General features: G+C 47.7%; 1 protein-coding gene across 1 annotated transcript in view; it reads right to left on the reverse strand.

Annotated features, from left to right (window-relative positions):
- The window catches only part of TMEM272 (transmembrane protein 272), an 86,811-nt gene extending 69,588 nt beyond the window's left edge, over positions 1–17,223 (reverse strand). The window contains exon 1 of the mRNA XM_028161741.2: positions 17,141–17,223. The gene's annotated coding sequence lies outside the window, so the exon portion shown is untranslated. The remainder of the gene's footprint in view (positions 1–17,140) is intronic.
- Between the last annotated feature and the right edge of the window lie 514 nt (positions 17,224–17,737).

Raw genomic sequence — 17,737 nt, forward strand, 5'->3', positions numbered from 1 at the left:
GGAAGGATAAACAGGGCATCAGGTCCTTACGGATGCCTCAGCCGACAGCCTCACTGACAGCACAGAGTCTGGTGCTCCAAGTACCTTCTTGGCCACGTTGAACGTGCAATGAGGGGGAATGGGAGGTCAACAAAGCTGTTTTCAACCTTAAACTTGATTTGAGAACATTAGTAATAGAACAGATATGGGTAATAAATAACAGAGTCTGGGGGTGGGAGGTGGGATGAATTGGGAGATTGGGATTGACATATATACACTAATATGTATAAAATAGATAACAAATAAGAACCTGCCGTATAGCACAGGGAACTCTACTTCACTTCGCTGTACAGTAGAAACTAACACAACTTTGTAAAACAACTCTATCCCAATTTAAAAAAGAGAGACAGGACAAAAAATAGAGTCTGTAGTCTTTGTGGGTGCTTATTTCTGGAAGGTAGTAGGCGGCTGCAGTAATTTTGAAGCTCCTAGATTGTTGACTTTTAAATTCAACTCCTTCTACCCAAAAGAAGTAAGAATTCTACGCTGAGCTGTGAACAAAGAAGAACTGAGAATCAACTGAAATACTTGAAGAGACTGCTGTAATTATTATCCTCCTCTGGATGTTATTACCCTGAGGCATGGCCTATAGTAGTAAAATATTTGGAAATAAGAATTGGTTGTTTTTTAGAACCTGACTGGGATGTCCAAGACATTAAGTAATGATGATACACATAGGGGAATCATTGTTTTTTAAGTAATACTTTTTGTTGTACAAAGTTAAACAACAAAGAAGAAACAAAGGAAAAAGTCTCCACTCCGACCTCCACATAGCAATCCCAATATAGTGAAAAAACAAAAACAAATACAGTCCTCCTTCAGGATGGGGGCATGAGGGTAGATTTAGAAACAAACAAACCACAACAAACTTTCTGGGCCAGAGGGAAGAGCTGGGAGAGAGAGAAACTGGGGGCGAGAGACTAGATTTGGGAGGCGTTCTTCCCCACTGCTCCTCCCAGGTCCTGGCCTCCACCCGGGGAGGAAGGAATCCTAGAACAGTGTGAACTGGCGTCTGTGAAGCCTCCAGGAGAAGCCTGCATCTCACACAGAGAGGAAGCTGTGTCTCACAGATTCTGCGCATGTCATGTCTCCTGGCTTGGAGGTGAGGGCCCGGGGGAGGTGTCACTGAGGCCACGTCTCTTTCGGGAAAGCTCTACCGAGGGAAGTGGCCAGGTCACTGTTCAGACATATGTGTCACCCAGTGGTCATTCGGCCGCTTAAATCAAATCAAGAGCCCCCACTGTGATGTTCTTTCACGCTCTTTCTCTTCAATCTTCTTGAAAACTTCCATCAAGGAAGGAAAATTACCAAAGGAAAAACCTCGGTATCCGTTTAGAGTTTACAGTTTGCAAACCACTTTCAAATTGATTATTTCATTTGATTCTTTCCCACAAAGCCTTTGTCTAGTGCATAGGGATTTCTTGCCTCAGCGGTCAGATTTGCCAAAGGGCACAGAGATGGTAAAATTTAGCAATGTTTGCGGCAAGCCTAATTTCTGTTCTTTCTGTCTCCCAAAAGTTTTGCTAAGGAGTTTGTTATTTTCCGGATTGCCCTGGAGAGTTTACAAAATCTGCTTGGCAAAGGCCCAGGGATTCCATGACTGTGCCCGAGGGTCCCTGGGTTGGGAGGGGTGAGGGGCGCTGGGGGTGGTAGCACCGAGGTTTCTGTGTCTTGCTTTGTGTGCTATTTTCCTTCGGGAGATACCGTCTGCAGAGAGGACTCTGCAGTGGTGGCTTGGGGAGGAGGGTCAGCTATCATTACAGGGAAACAGAAGGACGAAGAGGCAGGTGTCTCATTTATTTTCAAATCCCTAGCTTCAAGCCTTTAGAAGGTGCTCAATTAACATTTTTGGAAAAAATGTTTGGAGGGGGAGAGGGTGAACTTGATCATCGTTGTGGAGGAGTCAGGCAGGGGACAATGAAATGGACCTGAAAGTCAAATAAAAGCTTTGTAAGGTCAATGATTTTTGAAAAATATTTGTAAACTTGGCTTAACCAAACTCTGAAAATCAGGTGGATTAGTCGTGTAATGTAAAAATCATTTTTAGGGATTTAGCTTTCTCCCAGTGGCAATATAGTCTTTTCTTTTTTTTTTTTTTTGAGATAAATACTGTCTTATTTTCATGCCCAGAGGTGGAAGGGGTGAAGGAGGTTTGGGTCAGGGAGGGGAGCTGAAAGACTGTCCTTCTCCCGCCTCATCTGAGTCCCTGTAGCAGCTGCTGGCTGTGGGAACACTGAGGAAGAGCAGGATCAGTCTGACGTGCTTGGGAAACTGGGAGTTTTATCCCCGTAAGCCGTCTGTAGATCTACTGGTTTGCGTGCACTGAGGCCTGGAAGGCAGAGCGTCCACTCCCCAGAACACTGCATTTTTCGTCCCACTGTCATCTCACCTCGGCTGGGCCCCCGAAGTACACCAGACTCGGGTGGTAGGGAAACAGCTGGCACAGGTGAGCAGCTCACCTACTTACTTGCTTTCAGGCCCATCCCCTTTCCCTGTTCCTCTCAGATTGCTGGGGACTGGCCAGGTTTCCAGGTTCCTGTTCCCACTTGCTTTCCATTAGGCTGGGCCAGTGGGAGGCATGGGTGAATGAAGGGGAGAAGCTGGTATACACCAGCCCATCGTGCCCACCCCCCTTTCCAGCCTTGCCTGGGGCAGTGGCTACATCTCTGGCAGCGACCACTTTTCCTCCTTGGACCCAGGTCTGCCACACAGCCCCTGCCCTCTTCCTCCCCACTCACCACCACCATGGCCTTCCCCCTCCAGCTGCAGCTCCGGCCGGGCAGCCAAAACCCTGGGGCCTCAGGCAGCCCCTACCCCCTAGTTCCGGCTTCCAGTTCCTGGGCTCTAGTCCTAGGAGTGGTAGCAGCCTCCTGAAGCTGTTAATCTCTGGGTTACCTCCACCGCCCCTACCCCATCACATCCCCCCACCGCATTTCAGCTCTTGCAACCCCTTACAGCTAGCATGCTGTATTAATTCCTTCTCCTAAACTCCCTGCCCTGGGATCTCCTTTCTTGACAGCACCCAGACTGAAACATAGCATTAACCCAATAAGTGTTCTCAGCTAATTTGTTCATATCTCTTTCTATTCTATGACAAACAGTGTAAGTCCACCCTTCCTTCTCTTTGTTTGGGTTTTTTTGTTTGTTTTTGGCCGCACCATGCGACTTGTGGGATCCTAATTCCCAGACCAGGGATCGAACCCACACCCCTGGCAATGAAAGCACGGAGTCCTAACCACCAGGGAATTCCCCATCCTTCCTTCTCTTTGAATTGTAGGCAAAAAAATTTTTAAATACAAAATAAAAAAAGAATTGTAGGCACACACTCAGTAAACACCGATCCATCTTGCCATAGTGATTGAACACCCTGGCAGGAGCTTTGCACAAGGCTTCCTTTCTCCAAAGGTCCACAGAAGGGAAGGCCACCAAGGAAGACCTTCTTGAGTGGAGATTAGCTTAATCTGCCTTATTTGCATTTCTCAAATGTTTGCTCAGGAGATCAAGAAAGTTTAAACTGTATCTATTGTTTTGGCCATCTAAAAAGAATTTGCCTGTATTAAATGCATCAAAAGCTCTGTCTCCCTCAGTAAGAAAGCAGATGCAAAAAAGGATCCCACATCAGAAAATTTTGGCTTTCCATAGACAGACCAAGAAGACGTCAAAGGTTCAGCCATGGGTTCTTTCTGTGCCACCGACCTGCCCCCCATCTCAGACCCTGCTCCTTTCTTCCAGCTGAACCGGGGTCTGATGGCTCACAATCACTCTGGTCCTGCAGCAAGTCAGAAAAACAACAACGAACGTGTGCTTTATATGACTTCAATAATAATAATAATAATAATAATAATAATAATAATAATAATAATAATAATAATGAACGGCAAAGACAGCAATGCTGTAGGCAGAGTGAAGAAGAAAGGGTTCATCACACGGGACAGAGCCTGAAAGACCTGGGGGGCCAGCCAACATTTGTTTATTATCAGAGATTAAATGGATAGAGACATCAACACCTGCACTGGGGAACTGCATGGGGAACACGTTTGTATTAATCACAACTTTAAAGGTTAGAAATGACAGAAACAACGCAAATCATTAAGCAGAGTGTGGAACTTACTGGTTCAGATAACGGAAAGGGCAGCTACAGAAGTGGCCTCAGGCACCACTGGATTCAAGAACTACAGCAAGGGCTTCCCTGGTGGCGCAGTGGTTGAGAATCTGCCTGCTAGTGCAGGGGACACGGGTTCGAGCCCTGGTCTGGGAAGATCCCACATGCCGCGGGGCGGCTGGGCCCGTGAGCCACAACTACTGAGCCTGCGCGTCTGGAGCCTGTGCCCCGCAACGGGAGGGGCCACGATAGAGAAAGGCCCGCGCACCGCGATGAAGAGCGGTCCCCGCACCGCGATGAAGAGTGGCCCCCACTTGCCGTAACCAGAGAAAGCCCTCGCACGACCCGAAGACCCAACACAGCCAAAAATAAATAAATAAATAAATAAAGTAGCTATAAAAAAAAAAAATTAAAAAAAAAAAAAAAAAAAAAAAAGAACTACAGCAACAACTCAGCAAATTCTCTTTTGGTGTTGGTCTCCTTTTCCCACGTGTCAGGGGACAAGGGCATGAGCACAGGTAACCCCAGCTTGATGCCATCCCAGTTAAGGACGAGCCAAAATGAAAGAGAAGACAAACAAGGCGGAAATTCCGTAGGAGGGCTCTGACTTGCTGGGTGTGGGTGATGTATTCAGCCCCAGAGCCAATTACTGTGGCTGAGGATGAGGTGATGGTGATTGGCCGAGTCTGAGTCACGTGTCCACGCATTTGGCTCTGTAATATATCGCCCAGTCCCAATTCCAGGTAGCTGGAGGGTGGGAATCGGATGACTGGTAGTGTCCTCTCAAAAGGCGTGAAAGGACTGGGAAATTGGCAAAAGAGCAAACCCAAATGTGTGGACGGTAGTTACAGCCACTCCGAGGAAAAGAAACCAGGGCTGGCCTGGCTGAGATGCCTGTGGTCTTGGGGGCGGTTTGAGGGGAGAGGCCGACAGCCCATAACCAGCGTGGTCTCTGATAGCACTGCCCCCTTGAGCTGCAGTCTCGGGGTGGGAAGCTGTGTCTGCAGGTGGTTTTCTGGATCCTTCCACATGTGGGAGTGGTCACCCTGCAGGTGGAGATCCCATGCTGTGATAACTGCTGGGAAATCGAGCCTCCAGACAAAAGATTCAAGTCAGATTCTCAGGGGGGCAATGGGTGGAGGGGATGGAGTGGCGTGTTCACCAGGGCATCCACCTGCGGACAGTGGCACAGAGATCTGCAGAACAGGGTTGAAGCTAGAGCTACCGAGGAGGAGCAGGGGCGGCATTTCTTCATCTGCAATCTCTTCCCCACCCCGCCCCTCCCAGCTAGACACCTACACCACTGCCCACTTTCCTGATCCTCTGCCCTGGGATGGGGGGAAAAGGGAAAACCGCTGACAGGGCAGCTAATAATCGGCTTTATGACTACCACTATGGAGTATTCCCTACGTGTTGAATGCTTAACACACATTATCTGAAAGTACCCTGTGATGTTAAATATTCTCTCCACTTTTCAGATTAGAATACAGGATCCCTGAGGCTCAGGATGCTCTCGCCACCAGTCTCTCTCAAGGGTTGTCTGACCCTCCTCCTTTTTGTGGTTATACCTCATCCCTTTTCTGTGGATGCTGCCCGCTTTAGAGAAGCTCTTTTCATCAGGGAGAACAAAGTATGTTAAAGTTCTAGGAGCATTCAGCAAACACTGGGACCTCGCCACAACCAGCATAGGAAAAGTCCAACATTCCACATCCCAGGAAAAGCCAGCCTGTGGAAAATCTAACTCAGCACACAAGAAAGCTTCTGACGGACTTTCTTTATTCTCCAGCTCCCTGCAGCAGAGCCATCGAGGACAGTTTGGTAAATACAAAAGGTGTTCAAAGCATATAACAAGCCATACAGCTCGAGAGGTGTGTGTGTGTGTGTGTGTGTGTGTGTGTGTGTGTGTGTGTGTGAGAGAGAGAGAGAGAGAGATGTATATGACACATATATAAGGTTCTTGTCGTAAATATTGAAATTGTTATCATTTCAGAGACTGTTTTAAATTCGAGAGACACATATCAGCAGCAGAATTTCCAGGAGAGAGAGTCCTCCCACAGCTTGGCTAAAATGCTCAGGGGCAAGTCCACGGTCAGCACCATCACTGCTGTCTGGGGAAGGCTGTTCTAGAACTGAGGAGTTGTGGATGCACATTCCCTACCACCTCACCCAACACGATGTGTTAGCAGGTAGAGCCAGCTGAGACTGTCAGACAGGCCCAGCTGGCCCCATGGGACACCATTACACCCTCCTTCTTACTGTGCAGTGTCTCCAGAACCCTGCTGGGTACCTCTGACTGTAAACTGTTCCCTGCTAGAAGCTCAGCCAGCCTCCCAGGCCTGCCTGCCTGACCACCAAGAGAACAGTGGTTCTCAACTAGACACGTGCATCAGAACCACCCACGGAACTTACATACACATGTATAAGTATATATATACATACATATAACTTACACACATATATACTGAATCTGAATCTCGGGAGTCTGCCACAAGTTAGCCACCACAGTTCCATGGGTGCTAGAGAAGAATGAGACTCCTGGGTCAGAGACAAAGGACTTTATTACTCATGGCACGGCAAGCAACATAAGCTTCGTGTTCGAGTTGGTCCCCTTGTTTCTCAAGTACTGCAGGGTAATACAGAGTGGCCAGGCAGACAACTGGGCACATAGTGGGTTTGTGTCAAAGCAGAGAAACCCCGAGTTCAAGAAACCCACATCTTTTCGAGGGACTGCAAGCAAACCTACCCAACATTGACACCAGAGTGAGACATTATCTTCATTACCCTAGACACCAAGTAAATCTGCCCTCTGCCCTGGAAGGAGACATTATTTCTGTCTCTCAAGGCAATTTGCTTTATAATCTTCCACGAAACGAAAGTTGGAAAGATAGTCTGAACAAAAGTGCAGTGCCCCCAGCTCACAAAACACGTCAAAACACAAGAGATCCATGGAGAATTTTCTCCTAAAACACTCCTGGTTAAGAATCACTGATGTAGGATATTGTTTATATATCTATATGCTGTTCATTTTTTCAAACAACTAATTGACAAATGAGCTCTTTCGATCCTGTCTTATGATTGGGGAAATGGGCAAGTGCCTTATGGTTGAGCTACCACTACACAAATATAGTTTATTTGTATATAAAAAATAAAGACCAATTCAAATTTGCAGCTGTAAAGAATACTGTGAGGGTTAAACAATACATGCAAAATGTTGGTACACAGCAGGCAATAAAATTTAGTTCTTATCTTCTTCTACGCTTTGCGTGCTTCATAGTCTTGCCTGAAACTATCCTGAACGTCAAGAATGGCTTAGATTTATGTCTTTTTCCTGCTACTGGTGATGCTGCTGAAAGGAGTCCATTGAATCCTTTAAATGAGTCCCAGGAGAGGCACCCAGAATTCTATAAGGGCTATGAAACTGACTGAGCTGCTGACAACCAGTTATCTGTGATTTTATGATCTGCCACTCACTTGACTCTACCATTCCTCCTGACTTATTTTCCTACCTCCATCCGCATCCCATTCTGTTGGCCTTCTCAAGGCCACCTTTTAGAGACTGTCTCCACCTTATGTTCTTTACAGCCACAGCTCTTACTTGTTTATTCACTCAGTAATAATTTGCAGATGACATGATCTCTTATATAGAAATGTCTAAGGAATTCCACTAAAAGAATGATCAGAACCAACAAACAAGTATAGTAGGGTGACAGGCTACAAGATCAGTATACAAAAATCAACTGTATTTCTATACACTAGCAATGAACAATCTGAAAATGAAATTAAGAAGACAATTCTATTTACAATAGCATCAAAAAGAATACAATACCAGAGAACAGATATAAGAATTGCAAGACTTGTACAATAAAAACCATGAAATATTGTTGAAAGAAATAAAATGAAGCCTAAATAAATAGAAAGACTTCATGAATCAGAAGACTTAAGTATTGTCAAAATGACAATACTCTCCAAATTGACCTACTGATTCAACACAACCTCATCAAAATCCCAGCTGGCTTCTTTACAGAAATTGACATGTTGACCGTAAAATTCATATGGAAATTCAAGTGATACAGAATAGCAAACAATAACAGCAAACAAACTTTAAAAAGCAAAAATATATATTTAAAAAGGAGAATAAGGTGTGGCTTCTAATGAATACCAGGGTTTTGGGGGTGGAAAGCTGAAAATGCTCTAAAATTCAAAAGTGGTGATGGTTACACAACTTTATGAATATACTAAGAACCACTGGGGACTTCCCTGGCAGTCCAGTGGTCAAGACCGTGTGCTTCCACTACAGGGGGCATGGGTTTGATCCCTGGTCAGGGAGCTAAGATGCCACATGCGTGAACACAATAAAAATACTAAGCATTAAAAAAAGGAATGTAACTATATATTAAAAGGAGATTTTTTAAAAATTAAAAAAAGAGAACCACTGAATTATAAACTTTAAAAGGCTGAATTTTATGGCATGTGCATTATATCTCAATAAAACGGTTATTTTTTAAAGAGCAAGGCTTCAAACTTCTGAGACTTGTGATATTTATGTAACCTCATGTGTCCTCACAAGGTTGTGAAGGAAGAGAATCTAGTTCTGTTACACACTTTAATGGGGTGTGTTTACTGGGTGTAGTCTCATTCGGCCCAGCCAGAAAATTGTGCCTGGTACTTGACCTACTAAGAAGTCAAGTTTCTGGCATTCAGTGCAGAAATACTCCTGGTTCTATAAGGAAACCACTCCAGCTAGAGGGGATGGTGCCCTGGTAGAGCTGCTTATACCCACCCGCTCGTTCATGCCGCACACCTCTCTCAGCAGTCGATGGCCCTTGGAACAGGTACTTCTAGAAGTTAATAAAGCCAAGGAAACTCAGAAACAAATAATAACCCTCCCCCCCCCACCAAAAATACAAAAACACATCAGTTTATCCAGGTAAATGGCATCACTGGCCACCCAAGGAGGAGTCTTAGACACGTCTTCAGTGCCTCCATTTTCCTCACTCCCCTCCCCCCGTGCCCACTCCATCCAAAGTCCCCTCACTGAACCCTGTGACAGTGGCTCTTCCAAGTCTCCAGACTCCACCTGCTCCCCTAAGGCTCACTGCCTGCTCCAGGTCAGGCTCTATCAACCCTGGTCTACGTGTAGCCTCCTCCCTGCTCTCCCTGCCTTCAGTCCATCCTGGCTACAGTCTACCCTGCAGAAGGCCCCAGAGGATTCATTCACATTCCAGCCTTGCTCAGAAACTATGTATTACTCCCCTGGGCTTATCCGTCTAACCCAAACATACCACGCCTTTCTCATTCTGTCCTCCTGTTTCAAAATCCAAGAGAGGAGCGTTTTAAGAAGGAGAAGTCAGTCACCTGGGTCAGGCAGCACAGAGAGGCCATGTAATTAAAGGACTGAAGTGAATGGCTTGGGATGGGGAGACCTCCTCTTAGGAAGGTCCAAAGGAAGGAGCTGTTTCAGGGATGAGGTAAGAAGCCAAAGTGCACTGGATGAAAGAATAACACAAATATACATGGATTCTTGGTCTTGTGAGATGTTAAAATCAAGAGAGCAAATGAAAAAAGCACTGATGTTGAAGATAGTTTCCAAGTTGCCTTGTTATATTTTCTCGGTGGGACCTAGGGAGGGTGGGGCGTTGCTTCAACCCCATCATACCACATTTTGCTCTTCCCTGGCCTTGTATGTTAAAGACTTAGGAAATGTTGCTGTTGCCGTGCCACCGAAGGCAAGAGGTCATTTCCCCACATGTCTTCTGAACCAGAATTTTAAACCCTTCAGCTCCTGGATGGCTAAAAATAATCGCTGAGAGAAATGTTGCAAATCTGGAAATTGGAGGAAAGTTATCATTTTATTAAGAAAGTTATCATTTATTTTAGAACATCGGTTTTCTAAAGAATGTGTTGTCTCAGGTCAGATTCTCTAAAAGCTGAGCCCAAGATGGGGATTCTTGTTCAAGTGATTATTAGGGGAGGGCTCTTGGGAGAAGGAGAGGGAAGGAAACAAGATTAGCAGAGAAGAAAGCTAAGCAAGCATGTGGTCTCAGCTGGAAACTAACAACAGCCTGTCCCACAGGGAAGCTCTGATGTCTGTGAATTGCTCCATAGAGTTGGTCTCAGTCACGCTTTAAAAATATGTTCCAATTTCTTTGGCCCTCCTCCCTTCAAAAGGTGGAGCTTAATTCCTCTCCCTTTGGTGGTGAGCAGGACTTAGTGACTTGCATCTAACGATAAGAATGAGGCACGTGTAATGCCATGTGACTTCTGAGGTGAAATCATAAAAAGCTTTGCCGCAAAAAAAAAAAAAAAAAAAAAAAAAAGCTTTGCCGCTTTGCCTTGCTCTCCTGGACTGCTCACTCACTCTGGGGGAAGCCAGCTGCCAGCTCACAAGGATTCTCAGGCAGCCCTGGGAGAGGCCGTGTTAGAAGAACAGAACAGCCCATCTACAAAGAGGGCCATCTTGCCAGCCAGGTGAGGGAGTCGCCCTGGAAGCAAGTCCTCCCTCCTTAGTCAAGCCTTCAGATGACTGCAACCTCACGAGAGACCCAAGTCAGAACCACTCAGCTAAGCTGTTCCAGAATCCCCGACCCACAGAAACTGTGAGATAATAAAAGTTTATTGTTACCTTAAGCCACTAAGTTATACTTTGAGAAATAGATAACTGATAGAGCCCTGATGACAATCAGTCATTGGTTATGGGATGCCAGCGAGTGGATAACCTCCTGAGCATTGTGACTTCTGTTCTGCAGAAGTTGATGGTAACCATAATGAAGCAAGGGCAGGGGCAGGAAAGAAGAACCTGAGTAGGAGCTTAGGCTCTGGCAGAATCAGACCTAGTTGGGCAGCCAAAGCCTCTCCATCAACCTGCCTGCTCTGATGTGCACACTTAGTGACATCATTTGAGTTTCTCCAACAGTCTTCCGTGTGTGTGTGCGCACGTGCACATGCATGCTTAGAAAATAGGACCTGGTCACCAGGGGCTCAGATGCCAATAACTCCTTACAAAAATGTGTCCATACTGGGCGAAGTGAACACTCAAGGCCAGAACAGAGTGTCTGTGGCTTGTGGCCGCTGGGCGTTCAGTGGTCTCTGCAGAGCTGCTTCCTATTCACCATCATCCTCCTCCTCATCATGGACTTAAAGATTACTTGTTGGCTGGCTTGCCATGATAACAACAGTGATGATGGTGATGGTGATGACGATGATGATGAGCCCATGGACCGGTTTTAGTGCTGCCTCCTGTAGAGTTGAGGAATACACAGTGGCAGGAGCTGTATTCAGTAGCACGGGGTTTCAGCCAATTGACTAATGACTGCTTGTTACTAGCATATATGCAGTTCTTATGATGACTATGAGGTCATTGTTGTCGATGATGGTGATGATAATGAATAACAGGTAGATCTGGGAAAACATCACCTTGCCTCCAGTAGCTAACGGATAGTGATAGATAGTGGTAATGGGTAATTTTCCCTAGGCTTGAATAGGAATTACAGGTATGTGCCTGGGAAAAAGGAGGCTCTAGATCAAAAGAGATGAAATAAGCATGGCCCGTTTTCAAGGTATTGTGAAAAGTACCAGTGCAGAGGGGGAGGATCTTGGACTTTATCTGCTGGGGGAAGGGATGCCATCATCAGCCAGGTTTCTTAACCTCATCACTGGTAGCCTTCTGGACTGGACCGTTCTGCGTTGTGAAGGGCGGTCCTGTGCATCCCTGGCCTTTAACCACTTGATGCCAGCAGTTACAATAAAAAGGTCTCCAAACACTGACGAATGTTTCCTGGGGGAGGTCAAAATCACCTCTAGTTGAGAACCCTAAGGGGAAAGGGAGACACTGCAAAGCACTTGGCAGAGAAGATCCCCACGCTGAAGAAAAGTCAAGCTGAAGGTGGCTTGTGCAGGAAGAAAGAGATGGTTCCTCTCTGGAGAAAAGAGCCATCAGCAGGAGCAGGCCCAAAAGCAGGACTTCAGGAGCAAAAACCACAGAGGCTCAAGATTTCAGAGCAGCCTCGGCACCCGCCGTCCCCACAGCTGGGTGCAGCAGGGCAGCGGGGCCCCGCTCACCACGTGGGCTAGATCAGCACCAGACCCTTCCCCCCAGACAGGGAGATGCCTTTGCCCTCTTGGGACCCATCTGTTTGGACAGCATCTTCTTCAAGGTGTCCGAAGGAAAGCCTGGATTCTTCTTTAGCAGCTCTCTGAGATTTTTTCTTTTCCGGCTGGCAAGTTACCTCTGAGAGCAGAGCAAGGGGGCAAGTCCCAGTAGCAAAGTCGCCCTCCAAGCTGGAAATGCAATCCTGAAGTGTAACCCCTGCCTCTGGACCCCGCTGGGTCCCTGTAAGAAGCCTCTGAGTTCTAGGAAATGCACAATGTGATCACGGGCTATGCATTTAAAAGACTGCACTCTGGCTTCCAAAGAAACAGGATATCACGGTGAAAGACCGTCCTCATTATCCCTGGTTAATGTCCGTGCGCGTCTAAGGACAGGGGCCCGTGGTGCTGCGCTAGAGAGTGACTCACAGGGCTCAGCCTTCTTTCCTGGGGCAGCTTCACTTGTTGGGGTTCTGAAGCAGACAGGTGGGCATCCAGCTCAGACTCTTAGAAGCAGAACAAATGACTCAGCCGAATGGATCTACCGCTGTACGTCGGAGGTGATTAGGGGGTCCGGAGTTGAGAGCCAGTTTGGCTTTTCCCAGGCTGTGTTTTCTCGAGGGACTGAAATCCACTCCCGGCAAATGGTCAGCCCAGCTGGGGTTTTTGGAGCAAGAGCTGGGCAGAGCCGTGGGCAGGGTGGGCTATATCTGGGGGTGTCAGCGCAGGATCCCCGGCCAAGGTGAACTTCTCAGTCACTAAGGGGACTCTGAAGCATCTGATTCAAAGGGAGAAATAATCCCCTAATGAGTACAGCCTGACAGAAGAGAGGGTAACTGAGGACAGAATTGACTCACTAAAGCCCCCATGTGAAATAGCGGAGGGTTTGTAGGGCTCTGGTAGCCTCACCCATGGGCTCAGCGCACCTCCTAGGGCCCCAAGCCAATAGAGACACCCCAGGGAACCCCTGAGACCCCACTGCCTCAGGGTCCTCCCATGGAAAATCATATGAGAAAGATCATATGAGAAAGTGCTTCACGGGCCTTAAAGTGTTAATGTGAATGCTGGCTAGTGTTGGTCCAATTCCACATGCTTTACAAATGGCACTTTTATAATAAAGCATCTGCACTTCTATGGGAGAAGTTACAGGGTGACTTTAACTCCTGAGGAGAAAATAAGACAAGAGAGCCCGACCCTAAGGCATTCAAACAGTTGGCAAACAGGCCTGGGCTCCCTGCCAAAGCAGGCAGGCATTTCCCGGGATGCCAGGCCTTGAGGTGGTGGGAGGGACAGCAGCTCAGAGCCATGTCAACCCTCCCCTAAACGTGCAAAAGTTCCCTGTGGGCTCCTGAGCAAATACCCAACTGCCCTTCAATGCTGGGACCAACTGTTGGGAGGGAAGTTACACCCGGTCCACACACCAGCGAAGGCAAATGAGCTGGAACTCCATTTCTTTCTGCCCTTCCTCTTGGATCTGATCAATTCAGAAAGGCCTTGGTAACATTCTAGAACCACCCCGTCTGCGGTAGATTATCTGCAAGGATGGCTACAACAACCGTCCCATTCCACAGGGTAAGTGTTCCTCCCCTCCCATCAAGAGCATGAATCTGGGGTGGCTCTGTGACTTACTCTGACCAAACGGAAGTGACGTCACACACCTTCCAACCCTTAAGAGCCTTGTGGCTTCTGCTCTTGCTCCTTTGAGCTGCCCTTGCCATCGTCTAAGGAAGCCACCTCTAGAGCCCTTAAGGAGAGGCCCTGAGACCTGGATTGACCGTGTCTTTTGTTTTCTGTATCTGATGCTTTGACATCTGGGGCTCACTGACCAGGAGGGACTGCCCCTCCCAGGGCTGGCCAGTTCCTAGACATAGGAAGCTGCATTCCCATGAGTGTGCCTTTCATACACAAACCAACCAATCCAGGGTCCACACCCCAATCACCTCCTTTATTGGGGTCTCACACTCCGGGCCACTTTCCACCTGCCTTCAACACCCCAGACAACTAGGGACAGTCCCTAAGCCCCAGAGCCTGATGAAATGATTCAAACTCACCAATCCTAAACCTGCACACCCTGCCTCACCTGTTCCTTCCCATGGAAACCACAGGAAAGGCTCCTGTCCTTCACTCCCTCTGCCTCCTACCTGACTCTAGTGCTTCCCCATGTGGCCCTGTGGTGCAGGCACTGTATGCCTCCTTCTCTTGAGCAAAACAAACTCTCTTTTCAATAGCAATCATCTCCTGATCCGGAGATGCAGCGGTACTGGCCTCGCTGTACCTGAATATCAATAAAACCTATATTTTCAAACACTACTGCATACAAAGGTCCAGATGGCCCAGCAAACCAGCTGTGCCCATCCCTGGGCTGAACCCCCCGCCCTGCTCCAGCTGAACACAACAGCGTGAGCGAGCCCAGGCAAGACCCGCAGAAGAATCTCCGAGGCAGCAGAATCACGAGGAATAACAAATCATTGTTTTGAGTCACGAAGTCTTGGGGTCATTTGTTAAGTAATAATTGCTAACTAAACCTCACACCATCTTATCACCTTGGTGTTTCAGTGTTTCTGGCCTGAAATCATTGATTTGGATCCTTGACTGAGATTTCTCCCCATGGCAAAGCCTCGTAGGTAGTTTTATAAGTAAAATTCAAATTTTCGTATTGACCTTTGCTTTATTGAAAAGATGTTTACTTAGCCCCTCCCAAAGGAGACAGACAGATTATGCTTTCCAGATCTACCCCTCCAGGAAAGGGCAAGTGGCTCGCCTCTGCCTAACACGATCCTCAACCATCCCACGTGCAACTGAAACATACTAACCCCACCCCCAGAAGGAGAGCCAAGGTGGTCATTAGGGTGTGGGCACAAAGTGAGCGCCCCTCTTACCCGTTCGTCCTAGCATTCCCGCTCTGCGCTCCGTTTCTGAGAGAAACTCTGCACCTCCGTGAACATGTGTGATGTACCATCCTTCACGGAGTTGTCGTCTCCGTGCACGCTCAGACCTCTGCTCACCCAGAGCGCTGGCTCCTCAGGATAAGGACCAAAGTACCCCGCAAAATGTCCTTCACGTACTGGTGTGTTGCCAGCGCTGCTGCAGGTCTTTGCTCGAAACCCAACAACCGCCACTGTTAGCAGGAGTGTCCTTGCTCAAAACCTGCCAAACCGCCACCGTTAGCAGGAGCGAACGTTAAGTCTTTAAGTTAAAGGGTCCAGAGATAAGAAACGAAGCCACACGCAAAAAAATAAAAAACCGGAGGGAACCAGCTGGGACCAAGATGGCGACGAATCTGACCTCGAACAGACCCCGCGTCTCATTATACGCTGATTTGACTACATTAGCATATTAAATGACACGCCTACCGGCGGCCAGGACCAAACATTAAGGAACAAAAAAGGATAACAAGGGGGGTGGCACCTCACGCCCTTGAAAAGGCCCTGCCCCTTCCCTGGCAGACTAATGCATATGCCTCCCAGTCATTAGCCTCACACCTCCTCCCTTTGTCTTTACTCTTTAAAATTAAATCACTCTTGCCAGGTGGGTGGCAAGTTGATCTGTGAACTTAGTTCCCAATTCTCCATTCTTTGGCCGCTCAATAAAGCTTGTGCTGTCTCGCAGCTTCGGTTTCGTGTTTGTTCTTCACCTACTTGAACCTAACAGAAAAAGAACCCTGCCCCGCGGAGGCAGAGAGCCTGGGCCAAGCTAGGGTCCAGGCAGAGGCCATAGGACTTAATTGGGTAACAGATGTTTTGTGATATTTTTGCTTAATCAGTTTCCGTAGGCCCCCGATTTTTCCTTGCAAGGCCCCAGTTTGCTGCTCTGAAGTCTGAGCCTGCACTGACCTGATAGTGGGCGACCCTATTAAACAGAAGTCATGTCGCACCGCTCCTCTGCCAGGATGCCACTGCTCGGCATCTCGCTCCCGCTCAGAGCGGCCCAGGCCCTCGGCCTTCGGTGGTTCCCCGGCCCCGCTCCTTCCCACACTCCTTCTCCCCAGGCCTCCTTGCCTCTCCCTGAACATCACAAGTGCACTGCTGCCTGGGCGTTTGCACGTACCATTTCCTCCACTTGGGACCCGCTCACTTCGGGGATCCACATGGTTGGCACCCTTGAGTGTTTGCTCAGGGTCACCTGCCAGTGTGCTCCCCTCATCCCCGCTTCACCCTGCACCCGCTGCCTCATTTCCATCATCTTTCTCCATCACCGTCTGACAGACCATAGATTTACTTGTCTGTTGATTGCCACCCTCTCCCCATCAGTACATACAGGTCCAAAGGGCAGCAATTCAATTGCTTGTACTCCCAGAGCCTGGACCAGTGCACGTAGCAGGTATTCAATGAATACTTAAAAGTGACTGAATAACTGAGGGGAGGCAAAGCTCCTGAGCCCTGAGTTTTCATGCTTTTTCTCTGTGTGGCTGCCTCTTACTGCCCTGCAAGCAGCCTTCTCTGCTTCATGGGGAGGCAGCAGGCTCAGGTGTCACCCATGCCTTTAAAGGTCAGCACAACCTATACATCCCTGACAGAGCTCCCAGCCCACAGTGCCTTCACAGGAAATGGATCTCCAGCTCCAGACTGTGAGGAGATTGGAAAGAGGGTTTCCACAGCGCATCACTTGGCCATACTTTTAAAGACTCTCCCATTAAACATCTTTGTTCTTTCTCCAAAGTTCCTTTCTAGGCAGCCCCCAGTTATTTATTCAGGTCCCTTCCAGGGAGCCTGGTCTGTCCCCTCTCCCAGGCTGGGTAGGTGCCCCAGGCCGTGGGCTTCCCACCAGAGTGGCGTGGACCACGCTGTCTGCACGTCTGCCTGCCGCGCTGGCTTATAAGCCCCTGGAAGACAGTGACAGTATCCCCAGTGCTCGGTGCAGTCCTGGCACACAGTTCACATTTAATAAATGCTCATTGAATGGATGAATGGATACCTGAGCAAATGAAGCAGAAGAAATACTTCGGAATCTGTACAGCAGACTGATTATGAGAAGGATGTTCAGAGTTATGAAATCCACCCTCCTGAGCCCAGGGTTCTGTCTGACATTCACAACTAACAGGTGTCCATTAAACCAAGCTTCCCAAGGAAAGAAATTTCACAACTTTCCCCCTTCCTCTCTGGCCACAAAGGCTGTTGATTCAGACACCAAATTAAGAAATAGATGAGTAGACAGAGTGCATTGCCAGGGCTTGGTCTGTGCTGTTTTTGTCCTGAAGCTAATGTTTCCATGGGATACAGCTGAGGTCATCTCCTCCCTCTGATCTGGGACTCCTCTCTTCCCCCAAAAGGCAGGGCCAGGGACCTCAATCTATTGCAAAACAATTCTAATGAGATACATAAAATCCTAAACAAATAACCAAGGAGCTAAGGAAAGCAGTTTGCTTTTTACCTGTAGCATTTTGAAATTTACCAATGAGTTGTTTTTTTTCTTTTTTAAATCGTACTGGCACCAAAGAAATGGGAGGGCTGCCCCCTAAAGGGGTAATTCAGCAGAATGAATCTCTTGGAATGACTGTAATTATATTGTCTG

Source organism: Balaenoptera acutorostrata, chromosome 18 (genome assembly GCF_949987535.1).
Source record: "Balaenoptera acutorostrata chromosome 18, mBalAcu1.1, whole genome shotgun sequence".
Lineage (NCBI taxonomy): Eukaryota > Metazoa > Chordata > Mammalia > Artiodactyla > Balaenopteridae > Balaenoptera > Balaenoptera acutorostrata.